Below are 23,699 nucleotides of genomic sequence, written 5' to 3' on the forward strand. Positions count from 1 at the left end.
CTAAGAGAACATTAATTCCTCAATATCTAGAAAAAGAAAACCAGTACTTTCTGAAAAGCACACACTTGAGGAGTAACATGTATTTTATGCATTCTGAAGAGATAAATCTCAACTCCTGCTGCTCAGCCCTATGAGAATTTTAATTGTCTACATTTTTATATGTTGCTGCTGAAAACACTAAAAGCAAATCATGCCGTTTTGTTAAAATGTCGGTTACGGGCTTTTGTGTGAAATGCCCATTCTGTAGGCCACAGGTTATAGTGAGATCAGTAATAGGTAGCAGGCAGGCAGTGAAATGTTTCTGATATTCTCCAAATTCTTTTTGCAATGGTCAACTTCAGTAGAAGGTGATTCAGTAGGAACCGTAAACATTTCAATTTGCTCTCTCCAAATGGTAGTTTCTGTAATAAAAAGTGAATTTTAATGACCAGGGGAAACTCATTTGAAACAAAGAAAGCCGTCTGTTAGTTTTATTTTGATTGACAAGCGTGCCAGGGATAAACTGTTGGCTGACACCAGAACATGCCTCATCAGAGCAGTCTACAATGTCCCCAAAGTCAGCTGAAACGTTAAATAACATAGAGCATCAGGATCTTGGAACAGTTTGAGCGACAGGAAACAAACTGTTTTTTGTTTTTCATTCGGTTTGTTTGTAGGTACAAAAAGGAATCTGGTGAGTGTTTACATCTTCCCATGACATTTTGCACTAATACTGTTGCAAACAGATTACAGAGTAGAATATTAAATGAATACCACAAAAGGAACTCCTGGTTTTCAGTTTCCCCTAGTGCTGAATGACAGTAATCCTCTCTGACAAAAGAGGGTTATTGCCATTAGTTAATCCTGTTATGTAGTTCCCTCAACAGTCTGTAACACACGTTGATAAAGACTGGGAAAACCTAAAATGTCAAATTAAGAGACCACTCTGATCATCTTGACCATAAGGGCATAGCAGTAACGCATCAGCAGAGTATTTAACTTCTGGATCTAAACCGAAATGATGTTTTGGGGCTGAAAGATGCGCGCTGTTGCCGGAATTCCCCGCTGGCTGCTGTTTGCCTGCGGAAGGGGTGACTGCAGCCACCTTCTGTGCACGCGCTGGGGGTGCGGGAGAGCTCTCGCACATCGGGCTGGGAAGTTCGTTTCAGAGGCAGAGCCTCGACTCGCCCTGCTGCCCTCCGCTTGCAGCTAGGACTCCAGAGCCAGCTGAGTACCCGTACTGTTCATCATCTTCGTTACCATCATGAGGAGGAGGCGGCAGCTGCTTTTTTGAGCTCATACTGTCTGCCGCTTTGCAGCGGTACTTCCCAATAGAGTCGCTTCACTTGAGGATGGTTTAAAGCGTATCCACAGTGTCTGCTAAAATGGAGACAGAAGTTTTAGTTCCATCTGGTGAAGTTGAGGGTGTTCCTGCGTTTGTATTGTGTCTTTGTTGCGCTTCTTTAAAATTTGAGTGATTCGAGTGCTTTCCCTCTTTCAGAGCCTGTGATGATTTTTTTAACTGTTGCAAATCTGAGTGAAACACCAGCAAGAGAGTATGAACTCATTGTCAATGCAGGAGACACTCATTTCTCTTTATCTGCCTATGTATTTCAGTGCTTTTCTATGAGAAAATACTTATGGGAAGGTGGCAGGACAATCAAAAGCACTGGGCTCTCTTCTGATCTTTTCATATTCTTAACCATCAGTTCTTCTTTGATAGCTAATATTTTTCTAATTAATCTTCAATAGGCACAAGTTTGGCTTAACTAATTTTCACAGAAAAATTATTAAATTCTTACGCAGGATAGAATTTAATCCGAACGATTGCTTACTGTGTTAGATACCCAATCTAAACATTTATTTTCACAATATTTGTAAACATTTGGAATGATCATTTCAAAATGGAATGTGTCTTTGGATGCCAGGTGTTTGGAATAATTCAGGTAGGATCTCTTCGGGATACTCAGTAGGAATGGTTTCACAGAGCTGGTCTTTTTTCTTTCTTTTCTTTCTTATTTTGTTCGTTTTCTGAAGAGCACATGATGTGGTGAAAGGGAGGCAATTCTGTTGTAACAATCTAATCTATCAAACACAAGCTGATTTTTTTTCAGAATACAGGAATTACTTTAATCACTCTGTTTTTTCTTTAAATAAGCCTACACTGAAAATCTGTAGCTCAATGCTGCTGCTTGGAAAATGGCTAGCCATTTATTTCTAGTCATAACAATTGAAATCCAATATTTATTCATTTACCACTCAGTAATACATTTGACAGATGTGTTGAATAACTGAGTAAATTGCTGCCTTTAAACTCCTAGCCATTTTTTTGAGTTCACAATACCTAGAAACACCACTGATAATGTAGTAGCTGTAATATCTACAAATTAATGTTGTTGAGATGCGACTTATTACTGTGATTATTGCTGCAGGTTAGGATTTTTTTTTTTTAAATCACTGATTCAAATTCACCCTGAATAAGCTGTTACTGTGAGTAAAATCAGTTCAGTAAATGATGGGGCAGTCAGATCGCTAGCGTTCCCCTTACAAAGAGAGTTGGTTTGGGTGGTTTGTACCCGTCAGAGGTGTGAGCTGTGATTGATGTAAGCAGGCACCTCACAGCTCGTTCTCTGTATAAAGCTCTGAACACACATGGAGCATCTTCTGCTTGTTTCTTTTTTAAAAAGTAATTAATGAAGCCAAACATCAAGGTGCTGGTCCCCATAACGACTGCAGAGAGAAAATCAGAGTGTTCGTCTGAGGACCGTGCCGGTGATGGCAAGAAGCTGACACGCGGCCTGCGAGTCGGGTCCATCACCCAGCTTCAGGGGGTGACGGGGGGTCTGGTGGAGGGCGTAACGGGCTGAGGACACACAGCAGCAGAGAATGTTTGGTCACAGTGAGGTCAGCCTTGTGATGCTAGCAGAAGAATACAATTTTGTCTTCTTATTGTGAGGCAGATGTTAAAGATATCTACGGGAAAGGTCCCAGGAACACCGACAGTAAAGTCATAATGGTAACTGATGATTTTTTGGTTTATGTCTAGTCCAGCTGGATGCAGAAGTATTTTATATGGATGCTAATTATACCAAAATTGTAGGGAGGAGAAAAGCAGTATAGAAGAAAACCTTCCAAGTAACTGCGTTATATTTATGGAAATGATTCTCACAGGCTGGTGAGAGAGTGATTTGCTAGGGCTTGTTATTGAGTGCCTTCTAGCATTGCATCTCCATCTGCTTTCCTCTGGTCATAGATAATTTGTACTGAATCAAACGTGATTTTGTAATGCTATTTCTTGTGTAGAATCTTTCATTGCCTACATAATACTTGTTTTTCTTGAATTATTTGCCTAAGTAGTAGATCTGTCCACTATTCTTTGACCTTTTGTGTGAGACTTTTGAAGTAGGCTAACTACAGGGAGGTGACACAAGCTCTTGCAAAGGGAGGAGGCAAAAAATCTGACAGAGGTGTGGTGGCCCTGGTCATTAGGCACCTGACTCTAATTACAGTTAGGGTTTTTTTTTTTTTTTTTTTAATATGTATCCCTTACTGTCCTCTGTGTTACAAAAATGAGTGGTCTTTGGGAGATGAGTTTTTATCGTGCAGTTTTTCACTGGGAGTGTTGATTCATCACTTCAAGTTTTTCAGGACTAAACGGTAAAATGGAGAAAACCTTTCAATGTTCACTTCCTTGCTTGTGTTTTGTAGCAAGCCAAACTGCTGCAGAGTAGCAGACATAGCTGGCTTTGCAGATAACTGAAAGATGTAATAAATCATTTATTTTGTAACTAGATCAGTCAACGGTGGAAATTGGTGAACTGAGTTTTTTGATGTGTACAAACTTGGATTCTTCTGAGTGAGCTACATGTGATCAAGGCCCACCCCAACTGTGAAACCACTGTTGGCCACTCCCAGATACCAAATCGATACCAGACATTAAAGTCTGAAAATGTACCTGCATCTTAGCAGTCATGCTATAGGCGCCGTTTAGTGGGCTGTTTTGTTTTGACGTCAGTTGATTTACCTAAGAAGGGTGTTTAATGAAAGCGAGTTACTTGACTGCACCGACAGCCTGTGAACAAAGCTTGGTGTTGGTGACAGATGTAATAATGTTGAGCTGTAAGGTCATCAAAACCTTACTTGATGGTGTGTGATAGCAAGTGAAAGCGAAGTTGTGTTTGAGTGCAGCACTGTACAATGAACTGAAATCCTTCCCCAGTAGCTGTAGTTTTCTGGGCCAAAACAACTTCTGCTATAGGCGTACAATACCTCCCCGTGCTGTTTTTGCCACTTGAACAATGAACTTGATTGTGATTAGTAGCTGATCTAAAATTCATTGTTGTTTATTTTTTATGAAGTTCTTTGCTGTGCTCTCCTTGTGGCTGGTTGCCACATCCTTCACTATGTAGCTCAGATGAGAATCTGTTTTTTTCGTTCCTAAGGAAGTGGAGCAGGAACTGCTTCCCATCAGCTTCAGCGACTCAGCCAGCATTGCTCTGTCAGTAATAGAGGGTACTGAAATAAGGAGCTGAATAATTCCCCTTTATGGCAGCTTCCAGTGGGCCAAGGTGGGTAAAATGAAGTGCCTGGCATCCACAAACTGTGTTACGGTGCAGTGCAGGAATTGCAGGCATCTCATGGCAGAGATGAAGACAAGGGCATTGCAGAACTATTTCTTGGTATCTCTGCAAAGCCAGTGGCACAGTCCTGCATTGCTTTTTATGCTCAGTAACTAATTAGAAAGGAGTTATTTTTATTTCTCCAATGAAAACTCAAAAACTGTTTAAGTCTTTAAAACCGGGTTTCCTAAAAAAGATAATAGGAAATAGTGACATGAATACTTTTGTTTGTAGAGTACTGGGGGTTATGCACAGCATTCAAACAATCTCAACAGGGTACTATCATAAACATGGAGGCAGCTGTGTGTGTACTTGACTATGTCATGGTAAATGAATTAAAATGTACCAAATGTAGTTATATGACTTTGCCATTGTCCATATTTCTATCCTGAGACTATCAGTTTACCTTCAAAGAGGCATTGGACTGAAGTACAATTTTCTTTTTCGTAATCTGGAGGTCATCTTTGCTCAGATAATGAGTTAACATCAGTAGCTTCTGCATTGGCACAGACCGACATAACAGCCAAAATGGGACTGAGGTTCCCTGTTCCGCCAGGAAAGCTGCAGGTGATCTGTTCTCATAGTATTTTGTGGAAGCACAAGAGATGCAAATAAGTGAGCGCTGATGAAAGAGTACATTTTATTTTCTCACTTCATCTCCTGCCAGAAAAGCTTAATGGTATTTTAGACCTGATATTACACCTCAGAAAAGGGGTAATGCATCTTTAAAAGCTAAACTACATCTTCTTTACTTTTATCAAATTCTCTATAAATCTTTCATGACAGTTTATTTAACAAAGTGTCATTGAAACTGTATAGATGATTGATGTGACCCATGTAAGATCAACATGAAATGTTTGTAAATGTCAGCAAAATGTGACCATCTAGAAGCAAGTAAGGATGGTGTTACTGTGAAAGTGAAAAACAAACAGAAAATGTTTATCTTATTCTTTGCTTTTTGGGATGAAATTACAAATTCATAGAAGTATTATATGATTTTTCTTGGAGATCATGCCATGAAGCGGGGGAGGAGGATCAAGATTTGTCTTGACATACTATGTTTTTACCATTGGTTTCTTTCACACTGGAAAATAGTTTTTCCCCCACCTATTAAAAAAAAATCCCTACTTCATTTCTCAGAAGAATGTTATTAATTTGGATGAAAAAAGTAATAGAAAATTAACCAGAGTCTGGATAAACTGGCTTTATTCAAACAGCTCCATTCATCAGAAGAGCCGGAAAGAAGTTGAGGTTCCGTTGACCTGAAACTACTCTGAAGAATGCAAATTGTATGAAAACAAATCTGGTGGTATGTGTGCATTGTCACCAGAAGTTTCCTTAAGGTGTTAACTTGTTGACCTTATACCAATGCCACATTTCTCATTTTTATTTTTATAAATTTAATATAAAAGTATTTATGGGTAGATTCAACAGGAATCCTTCTGAGCAATGAATTTTTTGGGTCATGTTTTTGATACTCTTTTTTTGCCAGGATCCTGGGGGTCAAGGAAGCGTGTGACTTTTGGCATTTCTAGAGGCCTCCGAATGCCCTGGGGCCTTGCACAGTAGCTAGTGAGGCTCAGCAACCTTTAAGTGGTCATTGGTCATCCTGCACAAAATTGCAACCCTGTAGCATCATCATGCCCTGCATTTTTTAGCTCTTGGTGGTTTTGGTGGGTTTTTAGATACAAATAATGTCCTGGGTCCTTAGCAAGTTTACAACAAGAAAATTTTTGTTCATTATTTCATCCTTCAGAAGAAATATGGAGAACCTTTCTTTTAGTCTGTGGCCATGCATTTGCTGTGATAAATTCATGTTGTTTTAATGCTAGGTAAGTCGTCTGTTTTGCTTTAGAATAAGGAATCTAAGTTAAAGACCTGCTGATTCCTGGATAGCATTAAAAACATAGGGTGGCAGTAATCACCAGTAGTTTGGCTAGGCTTCTTCTCCACATATTTCAGAGTTCATCTGCATCATGCTTGAGCATGGAATAACTGGACCTCCTTGCCTGACAGTGATGAGAAATTTTTCGGCTAGTGAACCAGGTACTGCTTACATCAGCCATCAGATTTGCAGCAGACATCCACTTTTATATGTCCTTTATGGCAGATTTGATCAGCCACCAGAATTTGAAGGAAAAAACAAATATCACCAGTTGATTATGGGCATACATGTGTGTTCATGTACATGCGGTTCCCAGTTTGCTTCTCAACCCAGTTCAGTGCAAACCATCTGAGGTCTTAGGGCCCAGGCAGGGCCCTTCTTCATTCATAACCAACCAAAACAGCTGTAATCCTCGTGAACAATGCTGCTCAATGTGCTCCAAAGGAAGTTCGTGAGAGCTGGAGATAAAAACATTTTTGGTCAACAGCCAAGGAGAGTCTGAGCCCAAGCCTGACGGTTTTTATAGTGTTGCAAAACTTGCATCTTTGCCAAAACCTTCCCACAGTAACCGAAGACAAGGTACTACAGCTCACAAACATATTGTGAAAGAAAGAAAGAAGAAGAAAAAAAAAAAAAAGAATGTGAAGGTGAAAATATAATCTGCTCTGGTATCCACTTGGACAAAAGCCTTTACAAATTGCTGTAATGAGGTGATAAGATACTGTGGTAATAAAAATCTTGTAAATCAGACATGTTTGTATTGCTTTTAAATTAAACTAAGCAGACATCAAAGGAAGATGATTGAAAAATTTAATATCTAAAATGGGAGATAAAAATGAATCTGAAGGAGAGAAAAATCAAATACTCTATGCTAATGCATTTTCAGATGCTACAGGACAAACTAAGCCTAACACGGAAGCTGTAGTCAAATCAGCAAGTATTGATTGTGATCTGATCCATTCCTGGCCTTCTGTTGTTGTTGTTGTTGTTCCCTGTGAGCCCTTCAGCATTTTCAGAAAAAGTATGCAGATGCACTTACCATGTATTTTATGATGTAGGTATGCACTTAAACTGAAAACGTTGGAGACACGGTGTTAGCTATAGCGTACTGCGATGTAACTAATGACTCGGTGCTGTCACTGTCTGGTAAGGGGGGAAGCTCTGACATACGGAAGGCAATAACAAGACCGAAGGCAATAACAAGACCGTGCCGTTACGAAAAGCCCCAGTGTCAAGTAGCGTTGTTCAGGTAGCAGGAAGCACTCAGGTTACGCTGACATGCCTAATGACCGCAGTGCCCCATTTGGAAAAGTATTACTTCAGATGCGCTTAAATGATTGTAAGAGGTACTTAAGTGCTTCTGGAAGAAGCACTGAAAAGGTGGGGGCCATTATTTCCTTCTGCATACACGTGTGTGTGTGTGTCTGCATAAACACGAAGGGAAGGGAAGGAAGATTGCTGAAGTTCAAGTAAATATGGTTGTGTCAGGTATGTGATCAGTGAGCTGCAAGAAAAGCAGCCTTATTTATTTGTAAACTTCCTTCATTTCAAACTAACTTAGATTTCTGAGTAAATTTACTTTTTCATCATAATTAAATGGTAATCTAGCATGTGGTTATCGCCCTAAATACAGTAAGTCCTGAAGCTGGAAGTTAAGCAGAGAGTGTGAGTTCATGCTAGTATTTTTAACATGGCCTCACCATGCTACGGCTGTGTCCTTGCACGTGCAGAGTAGGGGTATTTCATGGGGTAAGGAATATGCAAATATTCACTTAATTGGCAGTTACAGTTTTCCGTGCTCTCACAGTATGGAGAAGGCTGAGCTGTTAATAGAAAAGCAAAGAAACTGAGGCCCGTAGGCCACAGATACAAACCAGTAGTTTTTCTGTTCATTCCTTGGTACTGCATTTACTAAGTATGAGAGCTGCACATGCCTGTAATATCTTCAGCTGCAGCTTCACGAATTTCTCTTAAAAATTCACTTCTGAAACAGCAAAACAGAAAACAGCTGAAACAAAAGCGTGCGCACAAAACCACTCCTACCTGTGTTCTGATATCAGGAACTTTGCATGTCTGCAAAACAAGGAAATTAGGGAAGCTGAAGTAGAGTCCAAACAGTTCTCTGCTTCCAGATGTCTTCAGGGTATGGATATGAGCATATGATGATATGTATATGATATGGATATGAGCATATATGATATATATGAGCAGAATGCTCACTTCCATGGCTCTTTGAACTTTCATTTAAAACATGGGTACAGAGATTTAAGAATGATTTTGCTACCTGGTCTTATATTTTATGTATGTATGTACAGACACACATGCTGTAATAGTAACTACCTCGGGCTTTTTTTTAGTTTTCTCTTAATAACCCTGCTTTTCGCTGCAGGCTCTATTTTGTCCTGATTACAATACCCCTTACCAAGAAAGCTCTGATGTTTTTTAGTGCAGCACATAGACATCGGACTTACATGGGGCAGAAAGTGGAATAATTAGAAAGGAGAAAAGAGCTATTGCAACTGTATGGCATCCGTGTAGTCAGGTTCAGTGAAAAATGCATATTCTTATTTGGACATTGTCTTTTATAAGCATTTGGTGCCCTGCTTGCCTTGTGTCTAGTTCACTGATTTCACTCTTTCTTGAATAATTTGGGTAAAAGATAAAGCCTACTACATATGACAGAAGCAGTATTTTTTGGTGTTTGGCCATTTCTACTACTAAGTTCCTACTACTAACAATGCAGAGAAATGGTGGGAGTTCATTTTTAGCATGCATGTGTGAACAATCCTGAAAGCTTAACCTTTCTTTAAGGGAAAAAGGGAATTTGATATCTAAAATCCCACCTGAGCAGTAGCTTCCTGTTGCATTTAGTTTCACTTAATTATAGAGAGCAGATAGTCAGTAATTCTTGGAAGATGATAAAGATTAATTTCTTTCGTTTTCTCAGCTAAAGGAATATGTAAAATAAATGGGTAGCTGTGAGTGTGAAGTTCTACTGCATCTTCTGATTACTTTGTATGTTATATCCGTTGCGTGCATTAAACATTACAAAAGTAGACATTGTTCTAAAGATTACTGCATAGGGTTTTTCTTCAGCAGAAAGGAATACTGATGGCTTGAACTGGCAGCCAGCCAACTCAAATTCTCAGTGGAAATCTATAGCTGGCTTTGGCTTTAGCCTTTAATTGAAAAACGAAAATTAAAATGTAAAATGTAATTTGTTTGAATGTAGAGAAAACTGAAATACGTACAAATGTACCTTTCTTGTTAGGCTTATACGGGTAGAACAACACGGTGCTTTCTACAAATAATCAGTGTTGCTATGAAAGAAACTCCATTTAGCGACAAGTTTGGACATCTTAGTTTGGAGGGTTACTTTGAAGGATGCCCGAGGGGTTGACCATTAGTAGCATATTTATTTTTTTTTTTCCTGAGAGAAATACTGAACGTGAAAAACAGCAAGGATTTTCATGACAGAAGCTCCAAGATGAGGTACTTCAGGAACCAGAGGAGCTGTCTTCTGCTCAGAAGTTATGGCTTGAACCATCTGTCTGTTAGAGCTATCAGAAGGAATATGTAGGTGTGGTTTAACATTGTTTAAATTTTAAAAACTTCAGCTTAATGTTCATATAGTAAAAGGCAAGATGCATTAAAGTATGGAAAGCTATTAATTTAGAACAGTTTTTATTTTCTGGTTTGAAGCCAGATGTTTGTTGGTGTCACCTTCCAATCTAATGACTGCGTAAATGGCTTTCTCCCCCCTCTTTTACACTCCCTAACTTCATGTGAAGAAAAATCAATTCCCAAAGGCCTGCAACACATGGGCGTAATTGATGAATGAGAAATATCAGTGGCATTTGCTCATACTGCAGCTTCTTAAAAGAATTTAAGACAAACAGGTATTGTTAAGATAGTCCGAGTGATGCTATTTTTAAAACATCAGATAAAACTGCCTGCTATTTAGCAACTCCGAATGGCAAGCAAAAGCACGGGTTATGTTCATTAGAGTTAGGAAAGACAGTGAATTCCCATAAAGTCATTATTTGTGGCTAGGAAGAAGGGAAGACATGAACATTTTGCGGGTTTCCTGCTGGTACTTCCAGTGGAAGTGAAATTCCGGGGCAGGCTGTAACGCTGGGTGCAGTGCTGGTGGGGCTGTGACGCTCCTCCTGGTTTCATCTTTACCCTCCTTTGAGAACTCTTGAGAACTTGAGGCTTTTTCAGCTCTTTCCTGTTCAGCTGCGTGCACGATTTACAGAATTTTGGTAGTTTGTGCACGATGAATGGAACTGTCAGCCAGCTTACCATGTGCACACACACAAAAGCCAGGGGATGCCAACTTTATAAACTATATCAAACTTTAATTAAAATAAACTAATTAGTTAGTAGCTACTGCAGGACAGATGTTCATGAGATTTTTTTGCAATAAACTGAACAACAGCAAGATAGGGAGGTTTTCAGGAGTGTCAATATTATTAATTCAATTAACGCATAAAGTCACGTAGCTTTTAATGCTGTTTTTGCCTCTAGTGTATTTGTAGCCTCTGTATATTGATCACCTTACGGATGCAATTTAGAATATATTTTGTCTTCTTCCGTGTATATTTATTTGTAAAACTAGGGAAATCTAATTCTATAATGTCAATATGTTAAAAAAAAAAAATATTTTTCCATTCCGCGTTCTTCAGTTTTTCCGCCAAGTGCAGCTGTTATGTAAGCCACGGAGCGGTATATGAATATCACATGGGAACTGAAGCTTTCTCGAGGGGTAGGGGAGGATGTCGTCGCGTACAGTGTGAGCGACTGCGCTGCTCATGTGTTGTGACAAGCCATCACGTAACAAGCACGGATAAATGCCCCGCCCCGCGTGAAACGCCATTATTATGTATTCTGTTTATAAAACACTGCTAAAGAAAAAGTGTCAGTCAATCAACGGCGCAGTGACATAACGCACTGAAATGGGTGGGCTGGCGACGATGCGCGGTGTGGGGCGCTGAACGCACCCGAGGAGTGGATGGGAGGAGGTCGCGTGGCGAAGGTGCTCCTCGCCCCCGGGTATGGCACGAGAGGGAGATTCTTGGTCGTGTGTGGAGCTCAACTAGTTGCTTTAAAACCGTTTGTTGTAGTGTGTATAACATCTCGTATTTTTTTTCCAGACTTTTCTCTTGCATTGTACCATACAAATATGTATTTTTTTTACTTTGCTGAGATGTTATCTTCATAATTTTGAATTGGAGTTGATGACCGATGTTGAAACAACTACTTTTCGTTCCCACCCAACAGCTTCACTAAAATGCAAGTTAAAAGAGAATAGAGTAGAGAGAGAAAGTTAAATCAAGGCTGTTGATAAGTGTGAACTTTTCCCAATCGGTTGTGGCGAGGTTACTTTCTTTGCATTTTGAGAAATAGCTCAAAACATAAGGTAGATGAAATTTGCTTTGCATTGTACCAGTGAATTTAATGCTTGTGAAGGATGCTGGAAGTACGGTGACGTGTTGTGTTACTGAAGGCAAGTTCATGAGTGGACAGCATCACTCCCCATGGTCGCCTCCATGCCTTTACCTGCTCAGCACAGGGGTTCAGAGCGGTGCTACAGCAGGGTCGCTTCTCGGCGGTCAGAAAGGGAGGCATCAAGGATCCTGCATTACCATCAGCTGCGGTATTTATCCTGTGCTCCATTAACTCATTTTACATCAACTATTCACAACTTATTGTTACGCATTTATATGTTCTGCAATTGCTATAATTGCTATATAGCAGCTAATAGCTAGATGGAAACAAATTGTTTAAAGCAATTGTATAAAACATTTGGCGGAAGAATGTAAATAATAGACCGGTTTTAATAACATATAGCATGACTGTAAGATGTGAGCTGTGTCTTGGTAACAAGACAGGGTAACAAGTGGTTATTGCATTAGCCTTTCACCTTTTGAGATTTGAATTTAAGACCCGGTTGAGGCTGCAGTTAATGAAGTGGAGTGGTTTCATGCATTTTACTTGCTGCAATTATGAGTGTTTGCTCTAAAAGGTCTCAGGCTGGGCTAGCAGATATATTGCAGGTCAGTGCTCAGTTGCTGGAGCTGCGTTGAGAGCCTTACAAAATGCCGCCTTCTCTTGTCAGTTTTGTCCTGTGGTGCATTTGTAATCTGCAAGTTAACAAAAACCAAACCAAACAAAAAACACAGCCAGAGGAGGGGTGTTAGGTTTTGCTGTTGCTCATACCTGAAGCCGCTGCCGGTGTGTGGGGTGTGCAGGGAGCTGGCAGCACGTGGCTGGCAGGGCGGCTCGGTGCAAAGACTGCGATTACAGAGAGCACGGCGATCCAAAACCGTGGCTGAACAGAATAAGTGCAGAATGGAGGTTTTATTCAAACTTCACCCACCATTATGACAAACCGTAAAGAAAATTAACCTAATTAAAAACGTGTATATTTAACCAGTTGCTTAAAAAGTCTTGCATGAATATGTTTCAGAGATTGTTTTCCAGGTCATAAGCTACCTTGTGTTGGCAGTTTTGGATGCTCAATGGTCGTGGATTAAGCACCCCCCCCCCCCCCCCCAAAAAAAAAAAAAGTATAAAACTGATTTAGAAGCAGGATATATAAGTCAGTAGTGGGTTTAATGGTTTTTTTGTTTGTTTGTTTTATTATAGTTTCTGAGACGTTGACTTGCATGCAGGTTGTCTTCTTGTGGCTTCTCAGAGGAGAATTCTGTTAAGGCTCTGATCGTCCCGTTTTTGTGTGACTGCAGATATATGAAGAAGGGAGCTGATCGTGGGCTGCGATGTATAGGCAGCCATAAGAAAGCAGCTGCAGGGGCGAGGGAGTGCAATTCGGAGAGGCCGGGCAGTGCCAGGCGCATGGCGGGGCACTTTGGTGTGCCAGCTGGGCTCCAGTGCTGGTGGCGGTGCGGGTGGACGCTGCTGGTAGATATAAGGCTGTTATAAATATATTCTTACTTAGATGGAAGCAGTAATGGTGCCTTTAAAACACAACGTTTAGGACATGCGTGCGAGCCAGGCTTAACTAAGAGTATATTAAAAAGCTGTCAAAAATACTGGGGAAACGTCCGAGTTCTGACCGTGCTGCTTTCTGAGGAAACCCAGGAGAGGGGCTCGGCTTCCCCTGCGGAACTGGCGACTTTCTGGCGTCTCTGCGAAACTTCCCTCCGTGCTGCGGAGGCCGTTGGCCCTCTGAGCTGCTGGCTTGAAGGCTGACCAAGGCGTCCGCCTTGAGCTGGCGCGCTGCGCTGGAAGGAAGGCGCCCTGCGAGAGCCGGCTGCTCGCAGGCGCGCCCGGGGCGGCGCGAGGGGGGCCCGGCCATATGGACGCGGCCTCCTCCCAGCTACCGGCGGGGCGCTGCTGGCAGCCCCGCGCCCGCGAAAGGCATCGCCTTCAAACATGAGTAATTGATGAATTGTGTGCAATATGCAAATGTGAATGCATAAATCTCCGGAATGACAGCTTAATTTATGTGAGCCTTTAAGAATGTGGGATTAGATTTTAATTAAATATCTTCAAAGGCACCCTGACTTATTCAGGTTTTTGGCTGCCGTGTCTATGAGAGTTGAGGAAGGGACGAAATCCAAAATTTAAGCATGTTATTTATTGTTTTTCTAATGAATCATTGTTGAACAAAAGCGATATATGTTGATGTGTATATTTTAGGGACTCGTAGATAAACATGGCTTTTACCAAATACAAGTGCCATTCGATTTGGCTGAGTTAAAATAATTAATGCAACTAATTCACTTGTTCCCTTCTGCTTAAAATGAGCAAGCGTCCAAGTGAAAGCCTGTGTAAATGCTTAGTTTAATATTTCAAATTCCAGAGGTACCTTAAACTGCTGAAAACAAGTATTTGCATTTTAAGTTACCTTTGCTGTATTGTTACCCCAGGCTTTTAGAGTTACCCTTACTTTTTAGGGCAGTTAGAGCCAAGTCCGTGGTGTGGCTGCCTCAGCAAGTTTGTGGCAGCTGCGGATTAGCTACGTAGACTGGGCACTTGGAGGTACTGGGGCATAAATAGCACATGCCTAAGGCGCTGGTCTTCGAAAGGACAGGTTATGCAGGCCTGGACCCAGCAAATGGCTTCGGCCAGTTGGTTGCTGAAGTTGCAGACAGGAGCAATTGAACTGATGTCAGCAGAAGTGCAGGTAGCTCTAGCTCAGCCTCTGTGTCCGTGTCGTCTTAAAGAAGCAAAACCGACGTGATGGGAAGAGGATGACAGAAGAGAGCAAGAGATTTTTGCAGGGAATTCAAATGTGTGGGAAAGTCATACTTAGACCTTAAAAGTGCCATTGACTTAAAATTCTTTTTAAAATCCTTTTTAAAAAGAGGCAATTAAGCTAAGCAAAATAACTACTCCCTCTACCTTGATCAACTGTCTAAAATGATAAAGCACAAAATGATGTTACCCCTTCATAAAGAGCTTTCATTTAAACAAGGAAAGCCATGGTAAATAACAAATGTCAGCATGAATTTGTAGAATCATGTCCTGAAACACTGCTCAAAACAGATGAAAATCTACGTACTTATGATTGACGTTTTGCTAAACTGTTTTAAAAATGTTTTGTTTTTCATGGTACTTCGATCCGTTTCTGAACTAAACATATTCATTAAAAATGTTCTTATCCACATTGTGCTACGAAGGCTCAGTAGCACTGTGGAAGGCAGGGTAGGGAAGGAAGGCAGAACATTTGATACACCTCAGACTTCCCTGCTGTGTGCTAGGGATGGTCAGTAGCGGTAATTAATGCAGGAAATGAAATTATGGTTCATCACAGCAGAGAAATTTCTTGTGCGCCCTTCCACTTTCCAGATTCAAACACAGCTTTTCTATATCTTGTCTGTAAACACACAAAAGGAAAAGTGTATAATTTGGAAATGAGATAAATACATATTTATTTTCTAAGTTACACTAAAAATATTTTTTTTTCAACAAGTGTGGTGCTCCTTAGGTACTCAAAATTCATCTAGCATTTCCAGTTTCTGAAATGTTCTCTGCGCACTACCCTCACCGCCCAGGTTGGATCCTTGCAATGAGACCAGAAGTTCCAGGTCTCTGTTTTGGGTCAGGAACTCTTTGAATTTGTCACCTGCATCACCTTCTGCGCAGGTCCCTGGTCTTGGTGCAGGGGCAGAGCCAAATTGTCTCTTTCTCCATCAGCTCCTGTGAGAGAGTTTTTTGGGGTAGCAAGAAGGTGCTGGTGCTCTTTCTGGCAAGAGCCAGGTAAAAGAAAGAGCAGGAGCTTTCTTGGGGGAGGTATTTTGAGGCAAATAGTTGTGGAATACTGATCAGTCAGCATAGGCGCTGGGTAGAAAGGCTAATGTGGAAAACTGAATTTTAGCCATGTATTATGCAGGGTTTTTGTTGGAAATAACCTTGGTTTTAGCTACACGACTTTAATCTTCACTCCTAGTGTAGTTCCAGTTTAAAATAGGTCACTTTCCTAAATTCTGCACAGCTCAGGCATGCTGTGTCTTTCGATTTTTGGCGCAAGTACTGAGCTGCAGCCTCTGGTCAGCTGTGTTCCTGCGCGCCTGTGTTCTGTGCGCGGCGGTTGGAGTGATGTTTTGTTATCAGTGTTAGAGCTTACTATCTGAAAGCGTTGGCTGTTGTGTAAACCATGATAACAGATGACAGAACGAATTTACAGTTGCTGTAATTGCAATATTTTTTAATGGCAACAAGTAAACAAAATCTCTCTCTATGGGGCTTCTGTAGTATTGAGACTTACGGACCAAGAATTTTTTGGAAGGGTTGTAGTGACTGCAAACAACAGTGAGAGAGATTTCTGAGGTTCGGTAAGGTTTCTGGTATCCAATAACGATATTTCCCTCTTTTAAGAAAAAACTTGCTGAAGAGAAATGTCACCCTAGTCAGGGATCAGAAGTGCACTTGGAAGGAGTTCAAGAGTTTGAGGAATACTTTCATCAGGTGGTGCAATGCCAAAGTTGAACCATTGTTTAAATTTTTGATTTTGGTAGGTGGGCCTTTGTCATAATTGTCACTCTTCTTTTGCAGCCTCTGTTGCGTCCTTCTGGGCCTCCTGTATTTCACAATATCTCCCTTACATGGTAGAATCTGGGGGGATTAGCTGAAGGCAAATTATTTTCTTTACATCATCAAATGTCTTACATTTGGACACTGTTGAATAATGTTAGTTAATTGGTTTATTATAGCATTATTTAATTATGTTGACCTGTTCCACTAGATTAATGTTTCCTGTAATTATGTCTGCATTTAAAACTCCATCTTTTAAAACTTCAGATACTAAAATTCTGATTAAAATGTCTGTATAGATAACAGTGTAGTACTGAATTCCATTTCTTTCTAGACATTTTTCTAAAAACAAAAATGTTGTTGTAGATCATGAGCTATTTTAAATCAGGAGATTGAAAAAGTCCAGAAAAAAATACCCCCAAAACACAGCAGGTGATATTGGTGGAAAATATAAATGTAAATATATATATATAATCTTTATCTTATATATATAAATAAAATTCAAATATAGAAAAGAGAAAAGGCCATTGCATTTTTTTTTCTGAACAGCTTTGTGTTGATTCTCTCATTTTTAATTTTGTCCAATGTCTTGGACAAAGTTTGGAAACTGTATAAGAGGATCGCTTCTTTATGAAGCTCTCGGTAACGTTGAATCCTGATAATTAATGGAAATTTTAGGCTCCTGTACAATATGATAGGTCAAAATATCTACTAAAAATGCAAATCTTAAAAATATATGGCAAAATTGTTTGGACTTGAATGTGCCCATCAGTCATCCATTGTGTGTTATTTGGCTGTAGAGGTTGAATTGATGTCCAGTTTCATTTTGCTTGTTTTATGTCATTCTCAGATGCCCTTGTCTTTCCTTTTCTGATATTTATATAGTATGTGGATAACGCTCATAATAAAGAGTGCAGGCACAAGTGCTTCTCTCTCCCAAAGACTTTCAGAAACGGAGGTCTAATATGTTTAACTGATTCAATCTCAGCATCAATTTATAAGGCAGTATGCATGTACTGCAGTTAGGTCTACTTGAATAATTTATGATGGTCCAAAGTTTAATTCCATTAAGAAACGCACACAAGGATAATCTTGGAGTTCTTACTTGGTGCACAGACCTGTAAAAAGAATTTCTGTGTCCTACTCCCAGGAGCTTTGAGGGTTACAGCATTGTATGGGGTCAGTCCTGTTCAAGTAAACGATAACAATTCTGTCAAACCGTAGAGAGCTGTGCTTTAGTGGGGATTAAGAGATAGCAGCATTTGGGATACGATGGAAGAGCTCTGTTTTCAAAGTGCGTGATCACAATCAAACTCTAATTGAACACTATTGACTAATTGAAAAGGTATGATTCGTACACTGTTGGAAAGCACTTATTGCTGTTACAAAGTTAAAGCATGCTGTAGGGAAGTAATATAATAACAAAAATGAAGTCCTCTCCACTTATTTAGGAAAGTGTGTGCTAAGAAATGAAACTAGGAAAAATTCTCAAGGCTTCATAATTTTTCTTCTTTGTTTTTCCTAGAAAACGTCTCTGTCCAATGACAATAAAAATCAATGGGTAAATAAACACGATGAGAACATGCTTACCAAGCACCAAACTTTGAGATTTTATGAAAAAAAAATGGGCTTACAATGAATTACTGAAAAAATGTTCTTGTACTTTTTCCCTTGAGATTACAACAGTGCAACCTAAGCAGAATTTCATCCTAGACAGATTTCATGTGATTTGAAAATAAATGGCTTCTGATGTATTTGAAAAAGAATCAGGTTGTGTACTTTACACTTCTTCTAATGTCAGTTAGTCACGGTAAAGTAATGCTTTAGAATGACTGTGCTCTTTTAAGTATCACTGGAAAATAACCTTTTCACTTAGCTAAGAAATTTATTCTGTTGTTAATATTTGCTTTAGGAAAAGCTGTACAATCAAAGCTAGGAAGCAGCAGTGAGCAATACTGAAGGAGAAATCGGCAAGTATTCTAGCATTGCTCTTCTCAGAACGTTCTGAGAAGGGAAACCAAATTTGTCATAACGTCGTTATAAAATAGTGTGTCCTGTGCAAAAATCCAGACCACACAAGTTTTAAAGCTAAAATACCTCTTCAGGTACTCTGAAATACTGGCCACAAGTACGGAGTGGTGAAATCTCCCCAAAGGCTGTTTTTTCAAAGCTGTGTGGTCAGGGCAGTGAAATCGTAGCCTCTTCATTTCACTTGCCCAGCTCAGCCCTAGAAGAGACCTGTGGGGATCTGGGACGTCCTCTGCCTTTATACCATTTCTGATTTAAAAGAAGTAAGTTGATCTTCAAAGTGCCACTGGACCAGTGCAAAAAGGAAAGTTGTGCATTTTTGCTGATATATTCCAAAACTGCTAAGTTTTATTCTTCTATTTTGAACGTTCTTTTCTTGTCTCCTATTTACCACATAGATAGAATACAGAAATGTAATTCTTAATCTGTCATTTTAAATCACCTCTTTCTTATGACTTAATCATTTTGATGGCTGCGTTTTCAATTCTCTCTAGCTTGGTAATCTTTCTTGTAATTAGGTTGTTTAGAAATACACATGCAGTTCCAGGTATAACCATACAGGAGCAGATGAGTTAGGGCAATTTCTTCCTTTTCTGACATGATGCTTCCAGGCACGCAGCCCAGCACAAAGTTGGATGTTTTCCTTGCTATATCACATCTGCCTAATTTGCAATCTCTTAAACGTCCCTCAGCTTATTACCATTACAGATGTTGCCTCTCTTTTGGAGAGCTACATTTTCATTAATTTTGCTTTTTTGAAAATAAAATTGAATCCATTTAAAGGTTTTTATTCATTCACATCTCTTTGAAAGCTTCTCTAATATTTCCATTTTCCTGTCAGTGACGTCTCTTCTGTGAGTTTTGTTTTTTTTTTAAGTTTTCTGCTTTCCATTTGGATTGTTTATGATAGTATTAGATTGAGTTAGAGCCAAATCAATTTATTGCTGAATCTTCAAGGTAGCTCCTCTCTGTATCATCGTTTACTCCATTTCAGTCCATGAGTGCTCACATCCATACTAATCTTTTATTAGAGCAAGACACTCTATTAGTTGTTTTTTCTTTTTAAATTATAGTCTAAATGTATTGAATCTTCTTTTTTCTCCCATACATCAATTAATTCTACAAGTCTGTCTTTGCAGAAAGATTTTATTCTGCTTAATGGCAATGCAACTGTGTGCTGTCAGCAGCCTGAGATCATTCTCTTCTTACTTTTTAACTGTTTATCGGAAGCAGAAGTTACTTCCTCAGGTTGGAAACTTCCTGGTGCTTAGACTGGGACACTAACAGAACAGATTTTCATGCTACCTTATCTGGATTCCTTTAGAAGTATATATATATATTTATGTATATATATTTCATTAAAAGCTATTCTTAAAATTAAGGAAAAAAAATTAATTGACCTGTGAACTAATTACATTGCTTTAACTAAAATATCCATTTATTTTATTATGAAATCATCAGTTAAAAAGACTAATTAGGGGAAAAAATCTTGCGGCTGTTGAGTTTTGCACTAAGGGGATAGATTTGTTTTTCTGTATCGTTGATGGGAATTGAAGTTGTCCCCTCATGATCTAAGTTGCAGCGCAGAGTGAATTTTTCTGTTCATAGTTGTTTGTCTGTTCGCAAGTCTCTGCAACACAGGCTTTAAAAGATGATCCAAACACCTCTTGACTAGCAACAATGCTTTCCAGCTTAGTTTTGTGAGGTCATACTGTCAGAAAATGCTAACTAAAAACCTGCGTTACTTTGGTGTCTGTAAGAGAATAAGTGGCAATTAAGTTTCTGGTGTTCCAGGCTCTGTTCTGATTGTTCCAGGCTCTGTTCTGATTCTGAAAGTTGCTGATACTACTTTTTCTAGTAACACAGAGGAAAGATAGCTATTGCTTATCTTCTGAAACTTACTAAAACAAACAAACAAACAAACAAAAACAAAAACCCAAAAACCTAACTCCTAAAACTCTTAAATTTCAAGGGAAGAAACATATATCTAAAATAATAGAAATCAGTAATAAAAAACACATGATTTAAACCATGTGAACGATAGCAGTCCAGGTGACCATCATCGTGGAATTAAGTTAAGCAGCTGAGTGTGTTGTCAAATTTGACAGTCTGTTATGTGATATTTGGTAATTGTCATGAGTTAATTATTCTTAAGCAGAGAATACTACTAGAAATACAACTACTTTAGAGTACTACAGCCTGGGTGTCCGATAATGCAGCTGGTTCATTTTCACATAGTGGAGACTTCTTAGCTAATTTTTCTACAGCTTTAAAAAATACCTTAGTGTTTTCTGGAATAAAGCTAGGTTGGAAATTCTGTCAGCCATTTATTCCAAGGCGATTACACCGATTTGAGAATGTCAACAATTACACAGAACTCACGTTTAATTAGTAAAAGGGAAGCACCTGTATTTTTAAAGGAAGAGACTCCAGGATTAGACTGTACAAATTTAAGTCGTAACAAAAGACAAAAATGAGCATATTATTCATCCTTGGGGAAAATCGGTCACTGGATGGGATCAGTTCACAGGAAAAAAATGCAACAAATAGTTATTTTTGCACATGGTATCTCCATGTTTTTGTACTGATGCGTATCAGTAATGATGTTTACAGCTCCTTTGTCTGTCCAGCAGCAAAATAAAAGAACTGAGAGCACTTAGGGTGGTTAGACAGACCCGTAAAACCCTCACTTTTATATCTCAAATTTTCCACTTGACACATCATTCCAGACTGAAAATGTGACTTTTTATTTTCTTTAAATCACTTTCTTTAAACAACCATCTGGTCGAGGCATTAAAATAGGCAATATTACTCTTACAGTTTTCTTAAGGACCTTTCTTTTGATGTTAATTACACATTTATAATTATATTCTTACAAAAAGATTTGGAAAGATTATTCTTGGTAACAGACCTAAGGTGAAAACCTGCTGTTTTAATGTGTAAATTATAATGTGTGCAGTTGCGAAGAGTGGTTTTGTGATTGCTCAGGTAAGCGCAAGAATCTAAAAGAGCTGTCAAAGAGTTTGCACTCTTAAGGGGCTAATGTTCATTTAAAGGCAACTCATAATATGCTGTGCCTGAAGGCTAAATGAGTAGTTTAATTTAAACACAATCGCTAACTTTGTAGAAGACAGATAAAGGAAACAATTGTTCCTCAAACAAAGTTAGCAAAATGCAAAAACCAGCCTCACTTTGATGCCTGTTTAAAATCATTAATTTTCCTGTAAGTTAATGTAAATCAAGGATTAAACAGAAACTGTTACCGTCTGACCTTATAAACTAAACTTCTGTGTGGCTCATCTATTTGAAGTCAAATCTATCCATACATCTAAACAGGAAACCGAATGAAAACATTTTTTCTTTCCATTTCCCATGTCCTGCAAACTTTTTCAAAAACTATTTCCTTTTTAAATTTAGTCTGCATACTTCTAAATCATTTTTTTTCCTCTGTAGTTTTGTAAACTTATCACCAGTTACTCTACGGAGTGCCGTAAGCGGGTGCCCCTTGGGCACTGCATTTTACCCTTCCGTAGATGTTTCTGATGGTACTTATCCTTGCAAGGGGGTTTAGGACTCTGGGACGGATCCAAGCTCGTGTTTGGTCTCCCAGACAGCGTGCAGGTATCAGAACCGCGATCAGGTGGACTTCGTGACTACTTTGTAAGTGGCAAACATTGGGGTTCAGGATTACAATTCCTACCTGCGGTTCAGGGTGATTTCCACCCTGTTGGGCTCGATTTATCTGTCTGTAATGACAACGATCTCTAGAAAATACTTGGAGCTCTACGGGTGAAATCACCATGTGTCAGATTATTACTATTATTTATCTGCTGCAAGGATAAGTTACATCACAGCTCTCCTGCGAATCACTTAGGTTTGAGGATTGCCGACAGCGTTCTGAGGCTTGTTTTCTCCCTCCGTCCTCCAATGTGCTTGTTCACTGACTGACATCTGGCGAACCACGTTTCATGCAAACCAGCGGGAGGTATGCAGGGCTCCTAAGCTGTGGGCAGCGGTGCTCGGTGTATGGCTGTACACGGCCGTTTTGGTTGCTTACCACTGTTCCTGTTCTCTGCTTGCATGGCTGTAGAAACAAAAAGAGGGGAAGTTGTAAATGGCTTTCGTTATCACCCACACACGATAATTTTGAGGTATGTGCCTGTGCAGTCCCAGCACGAAGGGTGCACCTGGATCTTTGACTGTCGTGGTACCAGCGCCACGTTGGCTGTGGAAAATGCAGTCCCACATCTGTGTCCACCTGACTTGAATGTATTTCTGAAGAATCCCATATCTGCTGTTTGGCAACGTAATTATTCCGTGAATCCTTTAGAAAAATGTCCCTGCCTAAAGGAACAGTGTATTCAATGTGAGAGATGTAGTGTGTTTTTTTCTTCAATAAACGGATGATGAAGTATGTAAAGCCCAATGCTTTTGGGAAGAACTCTCATGCATGAGCAGTAGTATGCAAGGTTTTTCTTAAAGACACGATGGTAAGGAAGATGCTAGGACAGCAAATTCCTGCCATTGACAAAGGAGGATCTATTACAGAATGTGGAGAGGAAAATGTAGAGCTTTTGGCGCCCTAATAGTTGGCACTTCATTGTATGCTTTTAGCAGGAAATTTGACAAATTGTGTCTTAATACAGGCTACAGGTTTCCTATTTTTTTTTCCGTAGTTCGCCAGATTTCAGTCAGTGAATAAGCACGTTGGAGGGTAGTGGGAGAAAACAAGCCTCAGAACGCTGGAACTGGCACTTGTCAAACATACAGCGTAGAAACAACATTTAGCACATGTCAGGCCCGTCACCTTTTGAAAAAAATGCCTTTTTTTTTTTTTTCAGTTGATTAAATAAAAGTTGTATTCATCTGCATCCCTGTTACCACATAAGATCTGTGCATAAGATCTCTGGGACTGGTCCTGTGGAAGAGGCTAACAAGCTTACTCTGCTTAGCGGGATAAATGATTGCAGTGCTAATGCATGATCCCACTTGCACTGAAAGAAAAAAAAAAAAGGGGGGATTCTTTTAATGATTTCAAGTGTAGCAAGATAGGGTTTAAATGATTTTGGCTCTGGACCAGATAATTTTGGTGATGTTAAAACACTGGCCACAGCAATGATTACAACATATGAATACAAAAGAAGCTTTATTTATGCTTTACTTTTTCTTTCATGTTTCCAATCATA

At 39.5% G+C, this 23,699-nt stretch overlaps 1 protein-coding gene across 8 annotated transcripts in view; it reads left to right on the forward strand.

Annotated features, from left to right (window-relative positions):
• The window catches only part of DACH2 (dachshund family transcription factor 2), a 289,571-nt gene that overhangs the window by 110,538 nt on the left and 155,334 nt on the right, over positions 1 to 23,699 (forward strand). The gene's annotated exons all lie outside the window — the stretch shown is intronic.

This window comes from Anser brachyrhynchus, assembly GCF_964034855.1.
Source record: "Anser brachyrhynchus genome assembly, chromosome: 13".
In the NCBI taxonomy this organism is placed as follows: domain Eukaryota; kingdom Metazoa; phylum Chordata; class Aves; order Anseriformes; family Anatidae; genus Anser; species Anser brachyrhynchus.